At 40.8% G+C, this 25,611-nt stretch overlaps 1 long non-coding RNA gene across 2 annotated transcripts in view; it reads right to left on the minus strand.

Annotated features, from left to right (window-relative positions):
* Positions 1-25,611, minus strand: part of LOC120387969 — a 64,320-nt gene that overhangs the window by 12,068 nt on the left and 26,641 nt on the right. The window contains exon 3 of one of the 2 annotated variants that reach the window (XR_005590459.1): positions 5,201-5,312. This is a non-coding gene — a long non-coding RNA (uncharacterized LOC120387969). Of the gene's footprint in view, positions 1-5,200; positions 5,313-23,607; positions 24,197-25,611 lie in introns of those variants that run through there. The other variant, XR_005590458.1, reaches the window with a different exon arrangement.

Genomic DNA, 25,611 nt, shown 5'->3' on the forward strand with positions numbered 1-25,611 from the left:
ACATGGACACACTGATTGCAGTGTGATGCACTAACAAGTTTTTCCCTCTTTTTCACACAATCCTTTCTTTATTCAGGCTCCTCACCCGCTCCATTCTTTTGAATTGTTATGTATCTTGTCTTGTGTAGTCTCTATACATGCTAAAGATGGCTAAGATCACATGGGCCTCAGAAAAAGGTAGTAAAAAAAGAAGAGAGAAGTGATACTCTTCAAGCAGGTTGTTTTAAGAATTCTGGAGCAAATAAACAAAAGGCAGATGCTAATTAAGATACAGGGGGAAAAGATCATTTGTTGATGCTTCTAAGGAAAGTATCCTAGTCTAAGAGAAAATCTTCATGTTGAGTCCAAGTGGAATTTAAAAGGGATTAGATGTGGTTCAAAGAAGCAAAAATGTGAATGAGGCTGTCACAGTATAATTTATACAAGCAGAATCTCTATGTATTTAGCTTCTGTACTTAGGTTATTAGAATAAAGAAGAAGACTCACTTAGCAGTTTTTTCCAAGCTACCTGTCTCATTCCTTTTTTTTTTTTCCTTTTCACATAAATATTGTACCTGAACTGTTAAGGCCAGTAATGCTGGCAATTTATTTCTTGGTCACTAGGCATCATATGGACAGTGCAAAGGTGACATCATTCTTTGTTTTTTTTAAAAATGAAAAATTTGAAATGTTTTTCATGGACTGAAGTTCAGACAGTAACAGCTAGAAATGCCAGATGGGAGGCCCAGCTGCAATCATCTCTTGTGGTGCAACTGCTAATCTTTAGCCTACATGCGTGCATAGGCATACATGTGCATATATGTATAAGCTAACTCTCTCTTGCTGGGGTCTTTGTCATACCAAATAAATCTTGTGGACCAAGTAACAGAAGGCCACTAATCCTAACTTAAATGATTATGGCCAACACACACAGTACTGAATATGGAACCAGTCAGCTCGAAGCACTTCCTTGCTGCTAATTGCAAAATCTGACTGTTGGCTAAAAGCCATTGTGGCTTTGTAAATGATAAAAGAGAAAGCATCCTGACACTGACTAAAATTGGCTTTAAAACTGCTACTTGGTATTTAGTGATATTCTTTAAATGCTGCCTCAGCTGAGTGACATTATGTTTATAATAAAATAACTTGGGCTTAGGGAGCAAGAGAGAAACTTGCTTGGCTGAATATGATTCTTGAATGTGTGCGTGCATATGAAACCAGACCTGCTCATCTCTCTACATATTCACCAAATGGACTTTCGTTCATCATTAAAATACCTTGTCTTCAAGCAATCCTCCCCACAATCTCCATCTGCTGAAGTTATACATGTATGTGCTGACTTACCTAGGGCTGGATAATACTACTCTTATTCATACTTTTTAAGCAAAATGTACTGAACGAACTTGCTCATACAAGATTTTCGTCCTACAAGTAGGAGGTTTGGATTACATATTTGGGAAAGCATCTGAACTTTCATTGCCTAGTATTACTAAAGGTGTGAAGTATCCTTCAGGACCAGAATCTGTCAGTTTCACACACATGGAGTAATAGCTTACCTGGAGCCATTAAGGTCAAGAAGATTACTCAAGGTAAGGCATAAATCCACACAAATAAGGGTGGCAGAATCAGGCCCTAAATACATAAATGAATAACACACAAGACAAGACACATAACAATTGAAGAGAATGGAGCGGGTGAGGAGCCTGGATAAAGAAAGAAGAATTGTGTGAAAAAGAGGGAAAAACACTCCAAAATTTAGTAAGTTAAGATGCAGCTGCATTCCTCACAACTCATGATCCTTACCAGTAGAAGAATGAGTGAAAAACTTCTGCAGCATGAATCATGCTTTTCCCCTAGGGAGCAGCTCATTCACAGATTGAACCCTCATCTAATATTACTTGAATCATGGGGTTATTAATTATCAGCCTCCTGAATGCGCTAGACCACTGGTTCTCAAACTATTTTTCCGCGAACCACTTGAAAATTGCTGAGGGTCTCGACGGACCACTTAATGATCTTTCCAAATGTTGTTTGTACTATTAGCTAACTATGGTAAAGCGCTTTGGATAAAAATGCTATATAAAAAAACCCCATAATTAAGGTTTTTTTTGTGCTACAAATAAAAGCACACAACTCATATTTTAATATCAGTAGTCTTACCTTTCTAATGCGATGGACATGCCCTCTCTCCCCCACTGCAGCAGCCCCCGAGCTGGGGCTGGGAAGGAGGGGGGGTCTGTCCCCCACCACAGCAGCCACAGAGCTGAGGCTGGGAAAAGTTACCTCTTTCTCTGGCTGCTGCAGCCCTGCACATCACAAATTCTCCCTACCCTCTCTTCTCACCCCACTGCACGCTCCCACCTACCCGCTATTCCTCCCACAAGGCCACCACTTCATCTTACATGTGCATCTTCTCCAGGGTCCAGGCACCTAATTAGTGGAGCCACACCTGCCCTTCATTCTCTCACGTGCGACTGCCCAGGCATGGACCTTAAAGGGAACTATCCACAGACCAGTGGTCCATGGACCACAGTATGAGAACCTTTGCGTTACACTCTTTCAACTAGCCTATTAGCTCTTTAACACAATTAGATGAATTAAAACAGCATCCTTGTTTAAATTAAAATCAGATAGGGTTTGTTCCATCTTTATAACACTTTTCTTTGCAGTGTGGCAATTACAAGGAGTAGCTGTTCCTTGCCTGTATAAAATAATGTATTAGCTTGACATTCCACAGCCTGACTTGTCTTCTAAAGGGCAGGTTCTGCCACCACTGTTGAGTCATCTCTCACTCAATAAATAGTCCCACTGAATTAAAAGAAACTGTTCTTCTGGAGTAAGATATTGATCAGTACAAACACAAAAAGACCCTAAATGAACTGATACTGTATAAATGTTTGTAGTGCAGCAGAAATGGTAATTGTATTAAATCAAAAACTTCACTGAAATATCTGAGATATGGCTTCCTGCAGAAATGGATAACCAGAAGGGCCCCTAGTAAGACACTCATTTTATTATTTTTGTATGATTATAGCACCTAGGAGCCCCAGTCAAGGACCAGGACCCCATTGTGCTAGGTGCTGGTACAAACCCAGAACAAAACAAGACAGTCCCCATGGCCAAAATCTTGCACTCTAAGTCAAAGGGACAACAAATGGATACAGACAAACTGACAGGGGAGTACAAAGAAGAAATGAGATAATATTGGTCAGCATGGTAGGCTGTGGTCTCCCAGTATCTGAACTGCTGTGGCCTAACAGAGAGAGTTAGGCACTTGTAAAGGGAATACAAACATAGATGACTTGACATGTGGTCTCAGCTATTGCCTAAAATAAAAAAAATAAAATAAAACCAAACTCACTCTCTTAAAGTAATGGCTCCTTTATGGTTTGAGTGTAGGGATTTTTTTTTAAGTGATGGAGCCCAAGGAAATGTTCCTTAGAGGGATTGGAGTGCTCTTTTTAGTTGGAATAAAGACTGATAGAGTGTGTATGACAAGTAACCTGGCTGGAGACTGGAAGAGCTCTCCTTTGCTAAATTGCTGGAAATTGGTGCATCTGTGCATGGCTTACTGCTATTTTTCTATTTGAAAGTATTGGTGGGGCAAGGGGAAAAATATTTGTATTTTTCTTTATTTTATTTTTAAAACAGAGTGCTTAAAGTCAGGCCTTGAATCCACAGGTAGGCCTCCCTAAAGTCAGTCAGAGCTGTTGGGTGTTCCTCCTTTTTGTAAATCAAGCCACTCAAAAGCACAAATGTGGATTTAGGAGCCTAACTTTAAACACACATTCTAACAGTCATGTCTTATGTGTATGCTGTAAATTAAAAAATAAGAATAAATATCCTTTATCTGCCAAGAAAACAATGCACTCCAGAAGTTCAACTTTTTTTTTGTTTGTTTTTTTAAACTGATGATGAGCCTGGATTAGAATGTTCCTAAGAAGGGAATATGTACCATATCGTGGTTAGTTTATAAATCACAATCGATAACAAAGAACAAAATCTGGGAACCTGCTCCTGGCCTAAAACAAAAGGCTGTGTACCAGGGCAGCCCCACAGGATTTGTGCTGGTGCTCCTCTCCACCATACTATGGACCACCAGCATAACCCCTCCACTGCTGGCACTGCAGCCTATGAATTGCAGTGGCATCTGTGATGCACTCAGGTGCTAATCTTGCACTATTCAAGTGTTGCCATTGACTTTAATTGTTGTAGCATCAGTCTGTTTGAACAAAATACACTGGATTAGCCCAAGCAATCTATGTAGTTACACACTGTCTGGCCATGCCACTATTGCCTTGTGAAGTTTCAGGGTGGCAGCTACCATGAGTTGTGCTCTGTCATTACTCTTGGGGATAACTATACCCCAACAAATTAATTCTGCACACAATATTCTAAAATGTTGCATATTTGATTTGTCAAAAACAATATAATCATGCCAGTTTCAATTATTTCAAAATACCTGCCAGCAAGTATGTCTGTAACAATATAGACCACAAAAATATATATATATATTTTTCCAAGAAATGTTTTTCACAAATAGATTCCTTACTAGGCATATTAATAAGGAACTTTGAGTAATAGTTCATTTAAACTACAATACAGAAATGTATTTACCATACCCCTCAGAAGCAGTGTAAAGGCTTGGGGGAATCAGGGGTAATGGAGGAGCTGAAGGAGAGGGAAGTAATTGCTAGGAAGGAGCCTGGAAGTGAACCTGGAGGGTTGTTGGGTGTGGGTGGGAGAAGTATGGAACAGGGTTTTTTTTGGGGGGGGCGGGGGGGCGGAGGATTGTTAGTGATTTGGAGAGCCTCCCCCATACAGAGCCTGACTGACCCGAAACATCTCCCATTCAGTCCCAATCTGCCTCTGTCCTCATGTGTCTCTGCACTCCCTCCCCATGCCCATGTGTCCCTGCACACTCTACCCCCATCACCATGTATCCCTACATCCCTCTGCCATCCCCTTGTGGCCCTGCACCCCCACTGTCACCATCTCCTCTTTCCCCATGTGTCCTTGTACTCTCTCCCTACCCCCCATGTACCCCTGCACCCCCTCCCCATGTGTCCCTGACCCTCACTCAACCCTGTCCCCATATGGCCCTGCAGCCCCACTCCCATTTAGTCCCTGCCACAATCTGTCCCCCCACTGAACCCCAATCTGTGACCCCCAGTAATCCTATGTGCCCCATATTGTCCCCCCATATCCCATGCCTCCTTACCTGGCCTCACGGGCAGAGCACTGTGAGGAATGCAGCCTCTTCTCTCCCCTCTCTGCAGCTGGCTTCTCCCAAGCAGGACCAGCTGCTCTCTGTTTTGGTGCCACAGCAGCTTCTGGTGGGAAAAAAGGCATAACTGAAGCACCTCTCTGGCGGAATGTATTTTCTGTGGAGAAAAAAAAATCCAGGGGATGAGAATGAATTCTGCATGTGTGCAGTGGCTCAGAAGCCCCTAGGAGTACATCTTACAGAAGCCACTTTTATTGCTGCATTCATTGCCTTCTGTGGTCTTTATTTTGGCTGCAGAGTTATTCACACAGGATGATTTTAAAAATGATTACATAAAATGATTTTCTACTCAGAAAACTTCAAAAGAAGGTTTGGTGAAGTATTCAAAGCTGAGATTTAAGATATGACATGGAAAATGAAAAACAATGATATGGCTGATACACACAAGACTGAAATATAAACTATTTGAACAGTAACTACATTTTGACTGTAATGTTTCTTTTCCTTATTACAATGAATGTGTTCTACAAATAAGCTACAGAACATTACTGAAGTAACCTTTTATAAAAACAACAAAACAAACAACCCCCTCATAATAACAAATGACCTTTTATTAAAATTCAAAACAATTACAATACATTTGAAGGAGTTCCATAAACAGAAAAGGATTGCATGGATTAAGAAGGAATGGCTGTCAATATTTTTACAAAAAACATTTTTGGGGGAACAGGGTGGGTGAGGTAATATCTTTTATTGGACCAAGTATCAAAGGTGTAGCCGTGTTAGTCTGGATCTGTAAAAAGCAGCAAAGAGTCCTTTTGCACTAACAGACATATTGGAGCATAAGCTTTCTTGGGTGAATACCCACTTCATCAGATGCATGTGGTGGAAATTTCCAGAGGCCGGTATAAATATGCAGGCCAGAATCAGTCTACAGATAACAAAGTCAGTTCAATCAGGGAGGATGAGGCCCTCTTCTAGCAGCTGAGGTGTGAAAAACAAGGGAGGAGAAACTGCTTTTGTAGTTGGCTACTGCTAGTTGTAGTTGCTTTTTATTGGACCAGTGTCTGTTGATGAGAGACAAGCTTTCCAAGTTACACAGAGCTCTTCTTCAGGTTTGGGAAACAGTGTCACAGATAAATACAAGGTGGAGCAGATTGTTTAGCATAAGTAGTTAGCACATATTTCTGGGACCATTCAAGGTGAAGTGGCCTGTTCCTCTCTCTCCCCTCTACCCCCACCCACCCCATGACTGGAGGGGAGTTAAGGGAGAGAAGGAAAAAAAGGCAGCTTGGGGGAGGGAGGTGATTAGCAGGTTATAGGTTGTTGTAATCAGCCATAAATACAGTCTCTATTCAGTACATGATTTTTACTGTTATGAATTTAAGCTCCAAGGCTCATCTTTTGAAGGTGTTGTGCGGATTTCCTTTGAGAATGAGGACTGAGAGGTCAGATATAGAGTGATCATTTTGTGAAAAGTGTATCTTTGGGGGAAAACATTTGAAGGTGCTTTTTAATAACTTGGTATGAAGGAATAAGACTTATGCTAAGGGGTAGAGAGTTCTACCCCTTAAAGCCCACAAGAGCTATGTCAAAACTGTCTGCTGCCCTAATGTGATAATATGTTCTCAAAAGGTCTGACAACTATAACGGGAAGGTTCAAGAAAATGTTGTACATAATATCACATTGGCATGTACAGGTCAAAAGAATTTTCTAGCCAAATTTATCCCTGATGCACAAGAATCCCCTTGACTCTAAATAATGGAGTTACTAGAGAGATCCTACATGACATGCATTGGAATTTGTAGGCATTTTATAGCCAGGGACAATATAATCTCTGTTCTATTTCTTCTGAACCACTGAAGCCTGTGTAAACCTTGAAACATCAAATTTGGGGGAAGTTTGCACAGCTTTTCTTGGGCTTTTGCCAAACATTGCAGAAACCAGGTGTAATTCTTATTGAATCTGGTCTTCAGTGTTATGTAAGGGTCAAGGTAATCTCTGGTGTAACACCACTGTCTCCACTGGAGTTACAGCAGAGATAAATTGAGATGATATTCTTCATGCTGCTCAGTATCTTACTTTCTCTCTGAGATCATTCTTCAGCTGAAACTCTCCTCCTCACTGCATTTCAAAGCACTAAGGATACAGATAGGATATGTAGTCAGTTTTGAATATGCTCTAAAAGATATTAAATCTATTTATTCTAGCAACTGATGCCAACTGAGGTTCTGCTAGGCATTCTACAAACATACAGTAAGAGACAGAGCCTGACCCAGTGAGCTTACAATCTAAATAAACAAGACAAAGTGTCAGGTTTCAGAGTGGTAGCCATGTTAGGCTGTATCAGCATGATATATGCCATCATGTGCCAGCAAAACCCCTCTGCCATGTACATTGGCCAAACTAGACAGTCTCTACTAGACAGTCTCTACGCTAAATGGACACAAATCTGACATCAGGAATCATAACATTTAAAAGCCAGTGGGAGAACACTTCAATCTCCCTGGACACTAAACAGACGTAAAAGTGGCAATTCAACAACAACAAAAAAAAAATTCAAAAACAGACTCCAATGAGAAACTGCAGAACTGGAATTAATTTGCAAACTGGACACCATCAAATTAGGCCTGAATAAAGACTGGGAGTAGATGGGTCACTACAAAAACTAATTTCCCCCTGCTGATACTCACACCTTCTTGTCAACTGTTTGAAATGAGCCACCTTGTTTACACTGGCCTCATTAGCACTATAAAAGTGATTTCCACCCCTTCTTGTCAACTGTTGAGAATAGCCCACTTCCACCTTAATTGAATTGGTTCATTAGCACTGACCCTGCACTTCGTAAGGCAACTCCCATCTTTTCATATGCTGTGTATTTATACCTCCCTACTGTATGTTCCACTCCATGCATCTGATGAAGTGGGTTTTAGCCCATGAAAACTTATGCCCAAATAAATTTGTTAGTCTCTAAGGTGCCACAAGGACTCCTCGTTGTTAAGACCAAGTGTGGACAGGAAAGAGACACAAAGAGAGGGTACCCATGCAAAGGCACTTTTAGTATGCAGTAATTGTGTCCACATAAGGAGTTAAAGTGGAATAGCTAGTGCTCTGTGTAATCTGGCGCAGACTCACCAGGTGGCACATCCTGCTGGCTGTCTCAGGAATTAGCTCACCAGTCATCGCCTGTCCCCACCTGTCATTGGCCCCCCCATGTCCCTCCTGGACCCCAGTGCCCTTGTCTTGGGTGCTGCCCACCTGGCAGTACCCCACTCTCTCTGGGTCTCCCCACCTAGGGGAACCCCCACCCCCTATCCCCACATCACCTCAGGCATGATTACTGCCAGTCACCATCTAGCCCCCACACCCTGGGGCAGACTGCAGTCTATCAGCCAATCATCATAGGCAACAAGGGGTTTGGATTGGCTGCTTTTACCCACCCTCAGGCTGCCCCTCTGCAACCCCAATACCTATGTGGGCCTAGAACCAGGCCCTGCAGACTGGGGAGTTGCTGACCTAGGGATTCCCCGCCCCCAAGGCCTTTCCCCAGCCCTGCCTCACTCTAGGTCCCTGGGTGAGTTCCCCAGCAGCCAAGCCTGTCTCCCTCTCCAGAGAGAGACTGCTTAGCTTCTGGCTGCCCTGGCCTGATAAGGCCTAGTTGCTCAGTTGTGGCGTGGCCCCAGCTGCAGCCACGTCCACCAATAGGCCGGGGTTTTATTCCCTTCATAGCCCCAGCCCTCTGCAGGGTTTTCCAACCCCTTCTGGGCTGGAGCGAGTGTTCACCCCGCTACACTCTGTAAATTCAAATCCTAGCTTTCTCTGCACTAACTTTCCCATGTAGACAATCCATAAATTCATGCAGGAGGACAGTTGCAAAGCCAGGAATAAAACCCAGGTTTTCTTGGTCCCATGCCTATGGCCCATTCTCTAGACTGTGCTACCTTTAAGTGTATTTTGTATAATACTTAGTATTCTAACCCAAGATGGTTGGAGAAAATGTTTTTTCCCCACAGAAAATTAAGTTGTCAATGAAAAATAAAAAAAAAACCCTAACATTTCATAGTTCAGTTCTGAAATGCTGTCATGGCACCGCATGGGAGTTATAGTTGTATAGTGCCTTATGTTTCTCTTCTCCAATATTGGCCTAACTTCCGGTTAGACTACATCTCCTCTGGTACACTATTGTTTCCCCTCTTGGGAGCGTGGGAGTATACAGTGCATCTTAACATTGATATGGGAGATGTATTTAAGATAGCGTGCCCAGCTTATAGAGAAAAATAGGATTGTGAGGCACCTGAATGACAACTCCCATGATACACCAGAGCTGTATTTAAAAATTTTAATATTTCATTTTTTGGCTGAAAACTAAAACATTTGTGTTCAGCTTTTTTGATTAAAAAAAAAAAAAGGAAAATAGTTATGGTGGAAAACTTTCAACCAGTTGTAACGGTAATTTAAATTCCTTTAGTCAAATAATGAATCACACGCGTACTATCACAACTCCCAAAATGTTTAGCCACTTCTTTCTCTTTACTACAAAAAGGCAACTTAGTGTGATTTTATTATAAACATACATAAACTTTACTAAATCTGTAGCAAGTAAGCGAAGTCCTAGGAGGGCAACTCTTACTCATAGAAATAGTTCCACTGAAGTCCTGTGAGTAAAGGTTGAGGATTTTGCCCCTACTATAATTTACATATAAAGCATTTTGAAGGTTAGTTTGTGTGAATTACATTTAAATCATTTACAACTTGACTTTTCTGGGTGGATACCTATTTGATTCTTACCTGCATGGTGTAAGCTGTTTGTTGGGGCTGCATCTAATCATTGATAGAAACATGCATCCTGTCACGCTGAGAGTTCTTCTATTTTTAATTGTTGTCAACAACTAAAGAAGCATCTTAAGGGAAAGTGTCCCTTCGAATAGTGACAATGATGGGTGATCAATACATAATAATAAATCTATAATAACCATATCTTTCTGTGTTCAAGGATTAAATAATGAGATCTTGGTTAAAAACAAATATAAATAATGTAAGAGACAGGGAAAGGCCAAACAGGAGTATCATGAATACTGAGAATGAATAGATGGGAAATAAAGGGGAACTATGGTTTAGCACAATAACAATTACTTAAGTTCTGAATTGATCCAAGTGAGGTTTTCCCTGCCTAAGACACCATTAGCAATTATTTGATTTAAACCTACAGTATTTGAACATGATTTAACTGACCATGGATATAATACACAATTGAATGTTCAATGGCTTTCCCTCTAACAGTCATGGCGCCACAACATATGTATCCAATAGCAATTGTCTGAGGAGATGGTTTATTATGTAGCTGTAAGATATTGATGCTAGTCACTAGCAAAGGGTAAAAATCAGATAAAAGACTAAGCAAAAACAACACATACTAAAGCTGCCTAAGGTGAGAGAGCAGAATATAAAAAAGGTCTCTTCAGCAAGGAAAGATGAATATGCAATCCTACTTCTGCTAAGTTGTGTTATCAGACAGTGAAAAATATCGGTCTCAAAAAGGGAATAGTTAATTAGCAGAAGAGACATGTGCCTAGTCCTAGGCTTCTCTCTCACTATTTTGTGATTTTCTGTGAGTGGAAAGCACCCCTACACCCACTAGAGCTCAGTCCTTGAGGATCTTTCCTGCATAGGGAGATCCTTGGGTGACATAAAACCACAGTAATAGCACCTATGCCACCCTCCCATTGTTGGCCAGGTCTCTCTGTTGGCCTAGCTGTTCTACCAGCACATTGGCTCCACTGGCCATTTGGAGTAGGTAAGAAGCCATTAGGCTGCTGTAGCATGGGATAGAGCACAAGTCTGGTGCACAGTGGCTTCAGGATTAGGGGAGCACAAAAGACATCTGTGTGCCTTTCTCCTTCACCCTGCCAGGTGCTCCTTGGCTGCAGCTGAGGATCTGGCTCTGTAAGTTAATTTTTAAATGATTGTATTTACCATCACTACATCTGAAATAGTTATTTTAAACATTTTAATAGCCAGACCCTCATTGTAGGCTACAGCAGTGCAAAGTGGAATTAAAGCTACCTGGAAAATTGTATGCCCCAGTGGTGCACAGGTGGTTTTATATCACCCAGTGGCCCTAAAGGTAAAGGTAATAATTGGAGATATACCAATCTCTTAGAGCTGGGAGGGACCTTGAAAGGTCATCAGGTCCAGCCCCCTGCCTTCACTAGCAGGACCAATTTTTGCCCCAGATCCCTAAGTGGCCTCCTCAAGGATTGAATTCACAACCCTGGGTTTAGCAGGCCAATGCTCAAACCACTGAGCCCTACCTCCCTACCCCTTCAGCACTGGACACAGGTCAGGGTTGGGCTGGAAGTGGGAAGGGTCTGAGTCAGAGTTTGCTGCACTCTGGATATCCTTGTACCAGGGCTTGTGTCAGTTTAACCAATTTGGTAAAAATCATACCCCTAATCACAATAATTATTCTGATAAAACTAGTGTACACCAGGCCTTAGTGTGATATGCAGAAGACACAGATATATGTAAAATGCTTGAATTATTTTCATCTCAGCTTTGAAGAGACTAGAATACTGCTGAACTGACAAAAGGAGAACATGTCTTCCAATATAGGCATGGCCTTTAAATTTCATCCAGACTTTTTTAATGCAAGCTCCCAGACTTCAAGGAAGGAGGATGTGGGGGAAGACTTGTGACTGAGTTACAGTTAGTTCACAGGGCTTTTCCTAAGGTAGTGGCAGAACTGAGTCTGACTGCGCCAGCCATCCCTGTGGCTCTTAGTCATTTATGAAATTCTGCTGGGACTCAGTGTTAGCAACACTCACAATATTTAGTGGTTTTATTTAAAGCCCCAGCTCTCAAATCAGGTGACTATATGAGAGTCTGGGTTTTAATTTATTTTTAAAAGTAAGTTTCTAGTCTTCATTGTTTCAGAAAAAACCCTGAAAACATGATCCTAGTGCACCCAAAGGATCAAAGGTCAAATAAAAAGAACCAATCACTTATTGTTTTTATAACATATGATGATTTTGGGGGTGGGTGAGTGGGATGACTCAGGATGTTCGAAGGCATGAAGTTGACAGTGCTGACTCAGTATAATCCTACATCAAATGTGGATTTGTAAACCTCTTTTTCTCATTTCCACTTCATTCTGCTTTCCTTTTCCTGCTTTGTTTGTTTTCCTGTCTTTCTCTTTCTCGCTTTGCTGCTCCCCGTGGCCCAAGCACAAGTGACTGTTGGGGCTTATGTTAGGTTATGTTAGTATAACTTAGGTCACTCAAGGACATGATTAAGCCAATAAGAACATAACATAAGAACAGCCATACTTGGTCAGACCAAAGGTCCATCTAGCCCAGTATCCTGTCTTCCGACAGTGGCGAATGCCAGGTGCTGGGGAATGAACAGAACAGACAATCATCAAGTGATCCATCCCCTGTTGCCCATTCCCAGCTACTGACCAACAGAGGCTAGGGACACCATGCCTGTCCATCCTGGCTAATAGTCATTGATGGACCTATCCTCCATGAACTTAATCTAGTTCTTACCTAGTTCCTTTTTGAGGCCTGAGTGACATAAATTACTCCAACCCAAGCACTGGTGCGGACAGTGCTGTGTCAGCAGGAGAACTTCTGCCACTGACATAGCTACTGCCTCTCAGGGAGGTGGGTTTATTAAGCTGACAGGAGAACTCTCTCATGTCAGCAGAAAACATCTTCACCAGATATGCTACAGCTGCAACACTATAGCGCTTCTAGTGTAGACTAGCCCATCTTAGAACTTTCAGGGCAATTCAGAAAGCTCACTTGAAAATGAAGCTTCTTAAGTGTCTTTTCACATATAAAAGGTGACGTGTATATGTTTTTTATTCATTTTTTTAAATAGAATGTGCTTTCATAAGCTGAGAATTTGAGATTAAAAAAATAATAAACAGTAGAATCATCTCCTGTAAGTAATTCTAGATGGGGAATAATTTTTTTTCAGACATTTGTGGGATTTCTTTATCTCAGATCTTCCCCAACCTCTTCATATTTCCTGTATTTCTATTTTCACTTCATTATCTTTCAATTTTTCTGTCACTTGTTTCTTTTTTGCCATTATATTTTTGTTCTGTCCATTACCTGTTTTATTTCTCTCTCTGTTCTCTGCCTCTTTGTTCATCTAACATTCTTTTCTCTTCTTGATAGCTGTTTATTTCCTCTACCCAACCCCCTCTAGTTGCTTCCCTCTCCATTTTTCATTTGTTTTCTCTTTCCTGCTAGCAGGCAGATGGGTGACTGGCTGCTTGGCACTGGAAATGTTATGGGAAGACTTAGTTTCCATCCCACTATGAGAACAGCCTGTTCCTGTGATATTTCTTCACAAATAGAATAAAAACACTTTTCTCTGCTGGGTAGAATGGAGCACCAAATGGTGGTTTTCTGTTCCATCTTCATGACACTCTGCAGGATGCTAGAAGATGTTCAAGGTATGCGTCTAATCAGAAGTGTTCACTCACATCTGTTGGCAGCACAGGAGCGAGTTCTTAGTTCTGTCACCAATCCACAATTCTCACTAAATATATCTACTGTATTCAGCACTGTTCGTGTTTCATGGGACCATGAAAAAAAATGTGGGAGAATGCTAATTTTGGCAAGTGCCCCTCAAATGTAGATGAAAAGTTTTCAAAGCTTTAAAAGGTCTTTTTTGGGACCAAACAATATTTCATTTTATGCTGTAGAAGTGGAATAATATCTACACTATATATGGTATGTTCATGCAGGTTGTCTCAATTGTGCTGCTTTATTCTGAGCAGATGAGCAAAAGAGCCTTGCTATGGATACACACAGATATACTTAAAATATGCCATTAATTCTCTCCGCCCTAGTTTTGTTAGTAGGAATGATACTTGTGCCTTTTTGGTGTCATTCAGCCTATGGCTTTCCCTTCTTTTTCTTTCCTTTTCCTCTCTTCTGAAATATTTTTACAGAAATATGTAAAAATTCTCATCCACAAGGTACCAGTATTTGGCTTTTACCCAGGAGGAGATTAATTGCTTTGCCTGCATCAATTAGTTTATGAACATCCTTTCAGTATTCTATTTCTGTATTCTGTGGAAATAACGTTTCAGTTTTGTCATTAAAGTATAGATAAAGCAGTTTTGCTAACATATCCTTTCTAATAACACTCTCCTGCTCCCCATCCTGAAGGCATCACCCTACTGATTCCAGTTTCCATAGGCATCTTAAGTCTTCTGCTAGAGTTACAGCATCAGGATCCTCCTTGCCTTCAAATGATTTTGTTTGATTTACCCAGTCCATAAACATTTCAGATAGGTAGAAGGTAGCGAGTTAACTATAGGAGTCTGGTGAGCAGAAGTACGTTAAGATCAACCTTCAGGGGACTGGACTAGATGACCTTTTGAGGTCCCTTCCAGTCCTACACTTGTATGATTCATTTTCCAAGCTTGAATTTCCCTTTATCATTCAATGATAGCTATCTTTTGTTTCAGGCAGGGTTTGAAAAGAGCAGGAACAGAGTTTTTGTTAAAATATTAAAATAACTTGATTAGTTTAAGTGATCTGTGAAAGAAAAGTGAAGAAGGGGATGTTATCTTTTTGTATCTTGACTATTCAGGTCCTCATTTCAGTAGCGACTTTGTCATACAAGCAAATTTGAACAGTTTAGAATGACACCATTTTGTGCTTGAGTGTGAAGCTAGATGATGCTTAGATGAGTCAAAACATCAACTCCTTGCTTCCATCTACCGTAGAAAATTAACTTGGACAGACTTAGATGAATACGTGAGCCATAACACTGGGTGCTTGACATCTAACACCAAAGATCTTTCATTCTTATCTTTTGCAAACTACGTTTGAAATCTTCAAAGCTGCCTAAAAGACTTGGACTTCCAATTTCCATTAATTTTAATGGAAATCAAGTCTTCAAACCCCTTAGGCATCTTTGGAAATCTCTGTTTAAATTTACATTTTCTACAGAAGAAAGGAGATATTTTTGGCTGTTTTAAAAATTAAAACTATCAGGCCCAGTTCTGCAGTCTTTGTTCAGTCAAAGCTTCTTTTGAACTTCTGACCCTGCAGGATCTATATGCTTGTGAGTATGTTTTAATATAATATATATTATACACGGAAACATTCTTGCTTTTTTTTTTGTTTCTAGTAAATAATAATTTTTGAAGACTCTCTCGCTCTCTCAGGGATGCCACCTTTACTTTGATAGCTACTTACAATGACAAGTTTTTTTCTGATGTTTATCTGGGAACATCAATGTACATTTTTAATGTAATCTGTAATAGATTTCTGTTGCTTTTGTTTTTATAATTTGTCAAATTTTATACCCTGGTGTTTCTTTCTAGTTTATATCCACAAATAAAGAATGTCATGATTAATATCTGAAAAAAAAAAGTAGTTTTATTTTCTATTTCATAAATGGATCAGATATCTTGGATGTAGGGTGTGGAGTATTTTTAATCTTGGATTTGATGCTGGAACTTTTATATATCATCCTACTTAATTTTATATTAGAAATGGAAGATCTTAGAGCTTGGAACATCAGATATATTTTGGTAGACTCTGTTCTACATAATATGCTGTCCTACATTTTTCCTATTTTAAATTTCCATTTTAAATCTTTTAACTGGCCAGTGCAGTGGAGAAGCAGAAGAGTGGCAATTTTCCATATGAATGATCCAGATTGAGGAATGATGACCTTGAGATTCTCATTTTCTCATCCAAAGGAGACTGTGTGCATTGGGGAGATGATGTTCTGTTTGTATGCAAGGATGCCAGCCATGTTCATTTTCAAAGCCTCATAGGCCTCAGAGAATGCTCTTGGTGAATAAACAAAACAAGTAAGCAATGAAAAATTTAAAATATGTTCAGTTTATATTTGCCAGATTAAAATTAAAAAAATAAATTATCTTCAAGTACCCAATCCTGCAAACACTTAGGCCCCATTCCTAACCTCATGCATATGAGTAGTTCCATTGACTTTAATGATATTGCTTACATAGGTAATATTAAATAATTGCATCAGAGTTTATAAAATCAGGGCCTGATTTTTTCTTAAAGTGAAATATGGTTACCTGAGATAGGGCTGGTGGGAGGCTGAATCCCACTATTAAATTGTAATGTCTATTCTTTAAGGGGTTTAACCATGTCAGTGTTTAATTAACTTCAGTAGTCAGTAATTTAAAATATTGAGGAGGCTGGTAACAGGATAGGTTTCATATCTAGGTTGCTGGTCTGAATCAATTTCAAGATGGTGACCAAAAATCAGTGTCACCTAAAGACCATTCGCTGGCCTGTGTATATTTCCTAGTGGAGAGGGAGCTGCATTGCAAAAAAACCTTGTCAGCTGTTGCTCTCAAGCTAAGGGCCCTTCATTTTAAACTGGAAGTGCTGGTGCTGCGTGTTTCCGGGGAGATGTATTTTAGCAGTAAGATTTAATCTCCATTCTGTCTTCAGGAGATAGGATTTGTTGACCTTCAGGCCTATTTATTTTTTTTTAGACTTTTTGTCCCAGATCCTCAAAGGTATTTCAGTGCCTAACTCCCACAGTTAGGCACCAAAATACCTTTGAGGATCTGGGCCTTTGTGATTGAGGGAGACCATTTTTTTGTTTGTTTTTTTTAAGATTGGCTGGGATATTTTGTGTCTAATGAACTCATACATTTTATACGTTTTTCTGTTAGAAGGTAATGTACAGTAAAGCCACCTAAAGCTTGGTACAGGTACTTCTAATGAAGCTGAAATAAATTCATTAATTGAATAAATGTCCTGTGCTAGAACTTTTAGGACTAGCAGCAATAATTTTCAAAGGAGAGCCTTTAACTGTGAAACGTGCTACCTATGGCATTCAGCTAGGGGCCAAATTTCAGAGCTTGGTATAATGTTGGTGCTTGCCTCTCAGAGAACACTACAAACCAAAAGAGCAATTTTTCGGCTCTGTGTGCATGTGATTTATTCTTTTGAATGTGGCATTCTGAAGTGGATATAGGGCACCAAGATACAGCATTGGTTCTCAACCCTTCCAGACTACTGTACCCCTTTCAGGAGTCTTGTGTACCTAAGTTTCACCTCATTTAAAAACTACATGCTTACAAAATCAGACATAAAAATACAAAAGTGTCACAGCAACTATTACTGAAAAATTGCTTACTTTCTCATTTTTTACTATATAAATTATAAAATAAATCAGTTGGAATATAAATACTGTACTTACATTTCAGTGTTGAGCCTGTTTTTCACTTGTGAGCTTTGTCTGAAGCCCAAGAACCAGGCAGTGGGGCTGAAGCATATAACAGCTTTGTGTAGCCCCTTGTAGCATGGAACCCCAGGCAGTTGCCCAGCTTGTCACCCCCTAATGCCAGGTCTGCACTTATGACCCCTGTAAACCCATCCCATGACCCCCTTTGGTGTCTGCAACCTCCAGGTTGAGAAACACTGATCTAGAGGAGTTGAGTACCTCCTGGAAGACTTCTGAATACCCCTGTTTGAGAACCACTATACTATAGTATAATATACATAAGTACTAAGTATACTTGACTTTGGGGAATTAATGTGCAATTAAAAACAAATACAATAAAAACAGCTGAAATAAATTAATGGAACAGAACTCAACGAGGGGAAAGAATGTTTTTGTCCATTTCAGTCCATTTTGGCTATACATACGCCAAACAGGTCAGTGTATGTGAAGCTGAGATTGTCCTTACTGTCCCCCTGGTATGAAGTGGTAAAGGTAGGGATGCAGCCTCTGATGCCATGTTGAATGTTGGTGGCTGTAGGGAGGTGCTAAAGTGGAGTTCTCCACTGACTGGAGAGGGAGGTGAGCTTGTGATTCTTGAACCGGTAGGCCAACCACAGTCTTCAGCATCGGTGTTTGCTGTCAGAGAATCTTGATTATGTCCTGGTGCATTTTCTTCTCCTTTTCCTGCTGGGCCTTTCTCTTTTCCACTCTTTAACTATCCAGGTTGTCTGCTTATTCACTCTTCAGGCCCTCTGTTCATGGTCTGATGCAGTACTGGCTTGCAGGATCTCAGAGAACATGTCCTACAAGTCCTCTTCTCTTCTCCTTATCGTGGTCAGGCATTGCATAGGTGTGTGTGTGGTGGTGGTGGTGGGGGGGGGGTATCCTCAAAGCCACAACGGCAGCTGCTACAGTTAAAACACAGAGATATGATTGTCAGTATAGTCACAACAGAAAGCGGAAGTTGAATTTCAGTACTCTCTTTTCTTGCTTCCCTAAAGTTTTAAACAAGATATGTGTATTGACACTTCAGCTTTGGAGACAGTGCACACTACCACTGTCCAGTTTGTTTGGTTGCAGGAAACAATAACATTTCAGCCCCTGTTTTCATGAGTATGAATATAGGGCAGTGGCACTAAATACAGGCACTATTTTCCACAGGAGGTGTTGATTTTAGCTGATGTCTGACTCCTGATGGTAACAAAGAGACAGAAAGCACAGCTGCTCCTGGCAACCCAAAGCCACACAGGTCTGTATACCACTAGCCTGATTATTGCAATGGTGCAATAGCGCTGAAGTCATTGTGGACTGGTGTGGGAAAGTGCCCTACTGTGGAGCAGGGGCGACTCCAGGCACCAGCACGCCAAGTGCGTACCTGGGGTGGCAAGCCACGGGGGGGCGCTTTGCCGGTCGCCGCAAAGGTGGCAGGCAGGTTGCCTTTGGTGGCATCCCTGCGGAGGATCCGCTGGTCCCGTGGCTTCGGCGGACCTCCCGCAGGTGGGCCACAGAATCCGCGGGACCGGGGACCTCCCGCAGGCAAGCCGCTGAAGACAGCCTGCCTGCCGTGCTTGGGGTGGCAAAATACCTAGAGCTGCCCCTGCTGTGGAGGGAGAAATAAGGTAGCCATCCCCAGAGACTTTTGGGACAGGACTGCAATGTACCTCCATGAAAGCTTTATCAAGGTCTCTGAGGAGGCTTCAAGGGACAGTCTTGAAGAAATTGGTCCACATACCCCCTCCCCATACATCCGTATAGTGCAACGAAAAGCAGATAACTCTACCTCGGTTTGTTGTAACACTACCTCATCTACTATGAGTGAATAAATGAAAAATCTCTACCTGTATCCTGTTAAGTTGGGGTCAGGCACCATCTGTTCATTTAAACATCAAAATGGAAAATGCATTCACACACTTTAACAAAGTTCCTTCCCATGCATCAGGCTGACCCTTGCTTGGCTACCGGGACTGACTAGATTGTGGTGGAGTGATGAATAGGTACTGGCTCATGCCATAGCTGGACCCCTTGATTGCATTTCCTCCATCCTCATCCTCTTCCCTCCTCCTCCTCCTCCATCCTCATTGTTCATGGCAGTGATCTACGTCTCAGGCTCCTTGGAGGTATCCATGGTGGTATGTGGGGTGCTTGTGAGGTATCCACCAAGTATGGCCTGCAGCTCATTGTAAAAATTTTAAATCTGTGGTTCAGCACTGGACCAACTATTGGACTCCCTGGCCTTCTGATATGCTTACCACAGTTCCTTAGCTTTCAATGGGCACTGCTGCTGATTCCTGTCATACCCCTTCACTTGCATCCTGCAGGCAATCTGCTAGTAGATGTTCATGTTTCCATGATTGCTCCGTAGCTGTGTCTGTACAGCCTCTTATCCCCACAGGCACAGGAGACCCAATACCTCCTGTCTACTCCAGGCAGGAGCATGTCTGGAGTGTGTAGCTGGCATGGTCAGCTGGGCGTATGCACACAACAATGGAGAGCTTGTGAGGCTGGGCCATTAGGAAAAGGCATTTAAAAATATACAGGGATTCTAAGGGGTGTGGCTTCCGTTCTGAGTGACCCCCCAGGACAGCGGAGTTCACAGTTTACCAGAGCATTCAGTGCTGGGCATTGTGGGACAGCTGCTGGGGGACGGTTGTGGTTGACATAGGTCATGCCATATATACACTCACATTGCATTGACCTCAGTACGTCGACTGTGGCTCAACACTCTTCTGGGAGGTGGTGTTACTGCACGGCCATAATGGCTCACTTACATTGACAGAAGACAAATTTGAGAAGGGGAGCTGGGACAATCTGTATTGTGAAGGTGGTGAAAGCCATCAAAACAAATGGCAAATCCTGTATATAATGAAATCCACTTCAAGCCAGGGGGTGCTGCAGCACCCCCCCACACTCCTAGTTCTAGCACCTATGAATCTGAGTGTAGACACATGCACAAGTAGGCTGATGCAAGGTGGCTTATGATGACCCAACTTTGTAGTATAGAAAGTGCTTAGGCACTTCTCTCCCCATTCATGATATAGGGAGCCTAGGCACCTAACTTAGCTTTGTGGACTTCACTGTTGTTCCTATGATTTTCTAGGCACCTAAAAGTTAGCCTCTTTATGAAACCCACTTTTATAGGCAAGATAGTTATCTCCATTTGTTAAAACATGGGATCATGCTGCCATGCAAATGTTTCAGATTACAATATGATGGCTATTTTAAAATTTATCTATTGTAGACAAAATACAAACTGATTTACACTGATTACCCATGTAAACACCTTTACTTAGGGCTAACAGCTCTATATGGAGGGAAGCAGAAAGCAATGGTTTGGGCTGAGAAGGGGAAGAAATAAAGATTACCTGCTCTGTGGTGTGCTTCTTCCTTTTCTGCAAAATTGCAGAAGCCCATGCATGGGTGGAGTGGGAAGCAAAATTGGGACAGGAGTTCTGTCTGTTCTGACATTACCTTATGCTCTTCCACTATGATGTGACCCTTTTTTTTTTGAGGGAGGGTTTGGGGGTTTGTTGCATTGTTCATTGCCCTGGGGTCTGGGAGAGCTTCATGCCATGTAGATGGTAGCTGTTTCTAGCAGATTTCCTGAGTATCTTCTCATTCCACCGTGGAGAATGATTAGATGGAAACTCATTTTTCTTTTCACCTGTACATGAATATCCTATACATGAGATTGGTTGGAGACTATTAGTTTGGTGTTGATCCTGCAAGCTGCTCTGTGTGGGTGGAATAATTTATTGGATTGGGGCCTTAATCCCAGGTTAACATTACTACTGTATGTCGTCCCATTGACTTCACTGGGAGTGAAGTGGAGCACATGTATAAATGTCTTAAGGATCAGGGCCCTAGATGATAAGCAACTTGCAAGAATGAGGCATTAAGCTTCCTGGAAGCCAGGACTATGATTCTGTGGTGTCTGTGATGCTTAACTATTAATGGTAAAGATTATAGGGAACTACTGATTGGTATCTGACTAAAACTGTTGGAAGCAAAAACTACTTGATGCTTGCATGTTTTGGAATCCTTCTAATTCATACAAACTATGTCCAGAAACATTGTATAGTGGGTAATTATGATAGTGTTTGGGGTTTTTTTAGTCTAGGAAAATTTAATCAGCATTTGTGTGTGTGTGTGTGTGTGTGTACGAAAGAGTCATTTAGTATAGCAGTATAGTGGTGATGGGCAGAATACCAAAAAATCCCCCCCAACTTACATTCTGTAAAAGTACTGTCTTTATAGACCCTGATCTTCCAGACGCTTAAGCATGTACTTAACTTTGCTACTGTGAGTAGTTTCATTTAAGTCAATGGGACCTTTCACAGTAGTAAAGTTAAGCAAGCATGTATTTACAGGACTGGTGTCTTACCCTGTACTGGGCAGATTAAGTAGAGGCTATGAACCTTTTCCTTCAGCATGGGGCTGCTCCTTTAAAATTGGCAGCTCCAAGCACCTGCAGCCCTAATATGGCCATTTTGAAAATGACTGCTGCAATGCTCTCTTCTAGCTGGGGAGTGCTTATGAAGTTCTCTCTCCCTCCATGATCCACTATTTAACCTGAGGAATTGAGACATTTCATGGTTTGGTTTTATTTCTCAAGTACAGTTTTAAGCAAATGGTGTCCAACTTCAGTTTGCTCAGTTGCTGTGCCATTGGTGTGAAAATATATTTAAGATTTGTAGACCAGTTAGGTATACTAGTCAGAAACAACCCACATCAGAGCTATACGTTCTGTTTCACTGCTTAGTGCTACTGTACTATCTGTCATTAAAGCAGGGATTTGAGAAGCAGGGAGCATGAGATAAAAATTTCAAAGTCACCTAACTGCTTGCATCCGAAGAAGTGGGTATTCACCCACGAAAGCTCATGCTGCAAAACGTCTGTTAGTCTATAAGGTGCCACAGGATTCTTTGCTGCTTCTAAAGTCACCTAAGTGACTCAATTTTCAAAAGTGACTTAGGCATTCAGGAGCTTAAGGCCCTTTGATTTCCACTGAGCCTTAGTGCCTATGCCACTTTTGAAAATGGCATTTAGACTCCTAAATGCCAAAGTCACTTCTGAAAATTGGGTCGGAGATACCTAAATCACTTTGGTGGTTCTGAAAATTTTATCCAGCCATTGTCAGGTTTTAAACTGCTTTATTTTAAAATGCTTTTCTACTCAAAATTCCCTTAAGTGTAGATATAAAACCTTATAATCCACTTTTGAAAGACTGTCTAGAAGGCTAGCTCCCTTTTAGATTCTCTTCTTGTTTAAGACTTTACAAGTCACATGACCTACAGTACGTCACTTAACATTTATAGGTTAATTTAAGTTTAAGCTCAAACTAAATAAAAATTTCCCTATATAACAACAGGTCATTTTCCATTTTTATCTGTTTTTCAAAGCAACTGCTGGAAATATAGGAAGCAGATAGATTATGTTAAATGTCTTGCCAAAATGACAAATTCTAATGTTATTGCAAAGAAAATCCTGCTGTTGGCATAAGACAAAACCACTATAAGAATATACATAAAACTTCTTTTTATCAATAATTTAGATGCTAAATTATTGATAATTCATAATTTACTAATGCAAGATAAATTGTCTTTAGGATGACTTATTACCTGTTTTTTAACGGTGATCACATTGTGCCTTAGAAAATTATATAGTATTCCCTATTCATTTGCAATATTTGGTACAATAAATATAGGGAATACTGCAAGTAATATTATGTAACTGAGGCAAAAATGTCAGGTTTTTTCAAGAGTACCACTAGATGCTGAATACAGTGGTCACAATTTTTAAAATTCATCTTTTATTACCTTACTGTGATATTAAGATACTACAAGTATTTCCTATTCTGCATACATTGCACTACATCTGTATCACATATGATAATGTAGTAATGGATGGTAATTACAAAGTTGTTAACAGGGATATCTGTATGGCCTGGATTTTTCTTGCATGAAGCAGAAGTCAAGGGGAGTGGGGTGGGGGCATCAGTGTATCATGAGAAAGCTAGATCTGGTTGCCATGGGGCAGTTTGGACCTGATGTAACTTAAAGTTACTTCCAGGAAGCTTTAAGCTGTGCCATAGACTGGGGTCCTTAATTGTCTCTAAACCAGTGGAGGGTTCCTGTGACAGAGCAGAACTCTCCTCAGCATGCCCACAATGCACTATGAAGCCAGGATGCAGAGGCACAGGGTCTGTGGCCAGCTGGGAGTTCCCTTCTGGTAGTGGGATTCTCTGCAGAGTACTTGCAGCTTGGTTACAGCCTCTTTTGTGCCATTTAATTATAGGCTACAGAAGTAGGATTGGGAAGTCCTGAATTGTAGTATAAAATAAGGCCACTGCCCCAATAGGATTATAATGGAGATTAGAATCTTTACTCCCTTTTTTCCCCGGAACAAAGGTGAACGAAGGTAAATTTGCTTTCCCGTACAAGGATGGGTACGTTGCCTCTGTAAATGGGAAAGGCTAAGTATAACACCTTCCAAACTCTGCTGGTCTGTCTAATGTAAACAAAACATTCCACCCCACTGTCTGTACAAATTTCCTCTTGCAGTATTTATTCTAAAATAGTTTCATATATAGAAACCAGTGTATTGCTGCCAAAACATTTTCTCTTTTTATGCAAAGTATGCATATAGTTAACAGAGCAACCATTCGTAACCTTCAGGAGGATATACAACTGGATCATTTTGTAGTAGCAGAGTTGACCCAGCACAGCAGTAACTTGCTTTCTGTCAAGCTGTAATAAAATAAAAATGGACTTAGATTTCCCTTTAACTCCTGTAAAATTGTAAAACGGATCAGCAAATTTCTAATGATAATCAAGCCACAGACCTTACAGACTACAGAGTAAAAACCTATCCTAAGGCTCTATGCTGTCAGATAAATTCTTTCAATTTGGTGTTTGCTGTCTCAGTTTATTGTCTCTTTAATGTATTACAAATTTAACACAATAAAAAAGGTAGAGAAATGGGAGCTAAACTGTATTTTCACATGCAGTCTACAAATATTTAAATTTCAAAGCACAGTTAAAATTTTTATGTAACAGAAATGTGTGTGGGTTTTTTCCATGAAAGCTTAGGGGTACCTGTCTAAATCTGAAGGATTTTGCAAAGCTGAGTTTCCATTTTCAGATCATAATGTCGTGCCCACATATTTGATAAACTACTACTTAGATCAATCTACCACCTATTTATCTTCGGGGCCCAGATCTACGGTTCTTGCACACCCAAAATTCCTACTGAAGTCAATGGGAGTTGTGGATGTGCAAAGGATGCAGAAGTCAGCCTTTTAGATGTTTCTTTGACCAGTAGTGCTGAAACAACTCTGACATACTTCCCATGCAATGCAGGACTTCAGGAAGTGACATTTTCGTTATAGCAATTTTTTTTTTAGGGGATGAAGCGTCATTTTGAAGCGATCCTGTTGAACAAGGAATTACTTAGGGAAATGGTGAGTGACTTGGAATCACCCCCGGTAAATCTGTCATAAAAATCTGAGCATGTAAACTTTTTTCTGTTGTGTGAGAATAATAGATACAAACATAACAGTAATGGAGCAAGTCAAGTTAGAAAAAAAAACCTACTGTTACTAAGTACACATGATCGGACTAGAAGCACCAGACCTGTATTCTCTTGGTTTTCATAGTTCTGACCAAAGTAACATTACATGTTGAAATGATTTCAAGAAGTGCCCTATTTATGAAGACATGGATAGGGAATAGAAATAGAAATATGTGTAGAAAAATTCCTTTCGGGATCCTTTCACACTTTATTGAAGAAGCATACAAGCTTGGGTGCCTGTGGTTAGGTTTCTTAAAGGCATGTACAGGTACCACCTTAATTACTGAGATATCTAACTTCCAGCAGCCATATATGAAAATGTTGCAACATTAAATAGCTTCATTTACATGATATGCATAAGCACCCACTCCAACACAAGTGAATCTTCATTTTGACCAACTCTTTTGCTTTCTGAGTAAGGAATCGTTTAAAGGGAAAAAACCTCATTTGAAAGTCTATATGCCCTGGTCTACATTAGAAAAGTAGGTTGCTTTAACTATGTCGGTCAGGAACATGAAAAATCCAACCCCCTGAGTGACATAGTTAAGCCAGTTGTGCTAGGTTGATAGAAGAATTATTCTGTCAAACTAGC

The sequence above is a fragment of the Mauremys reevesii genome, linkage group 1 (assembly GCF_016161935.1).
Source record: "Mauremys reevesii isolate NIE-2019 linkage group 1, ASM1616193v1, whole genome shotgun sequence".
NCBI classification, from domain to species: domain Eukaryota; kingdom Metazoa; phylum Chordata; order Testudines; family Geoemydidae; genus Mauremys; species Mauremys reevesii.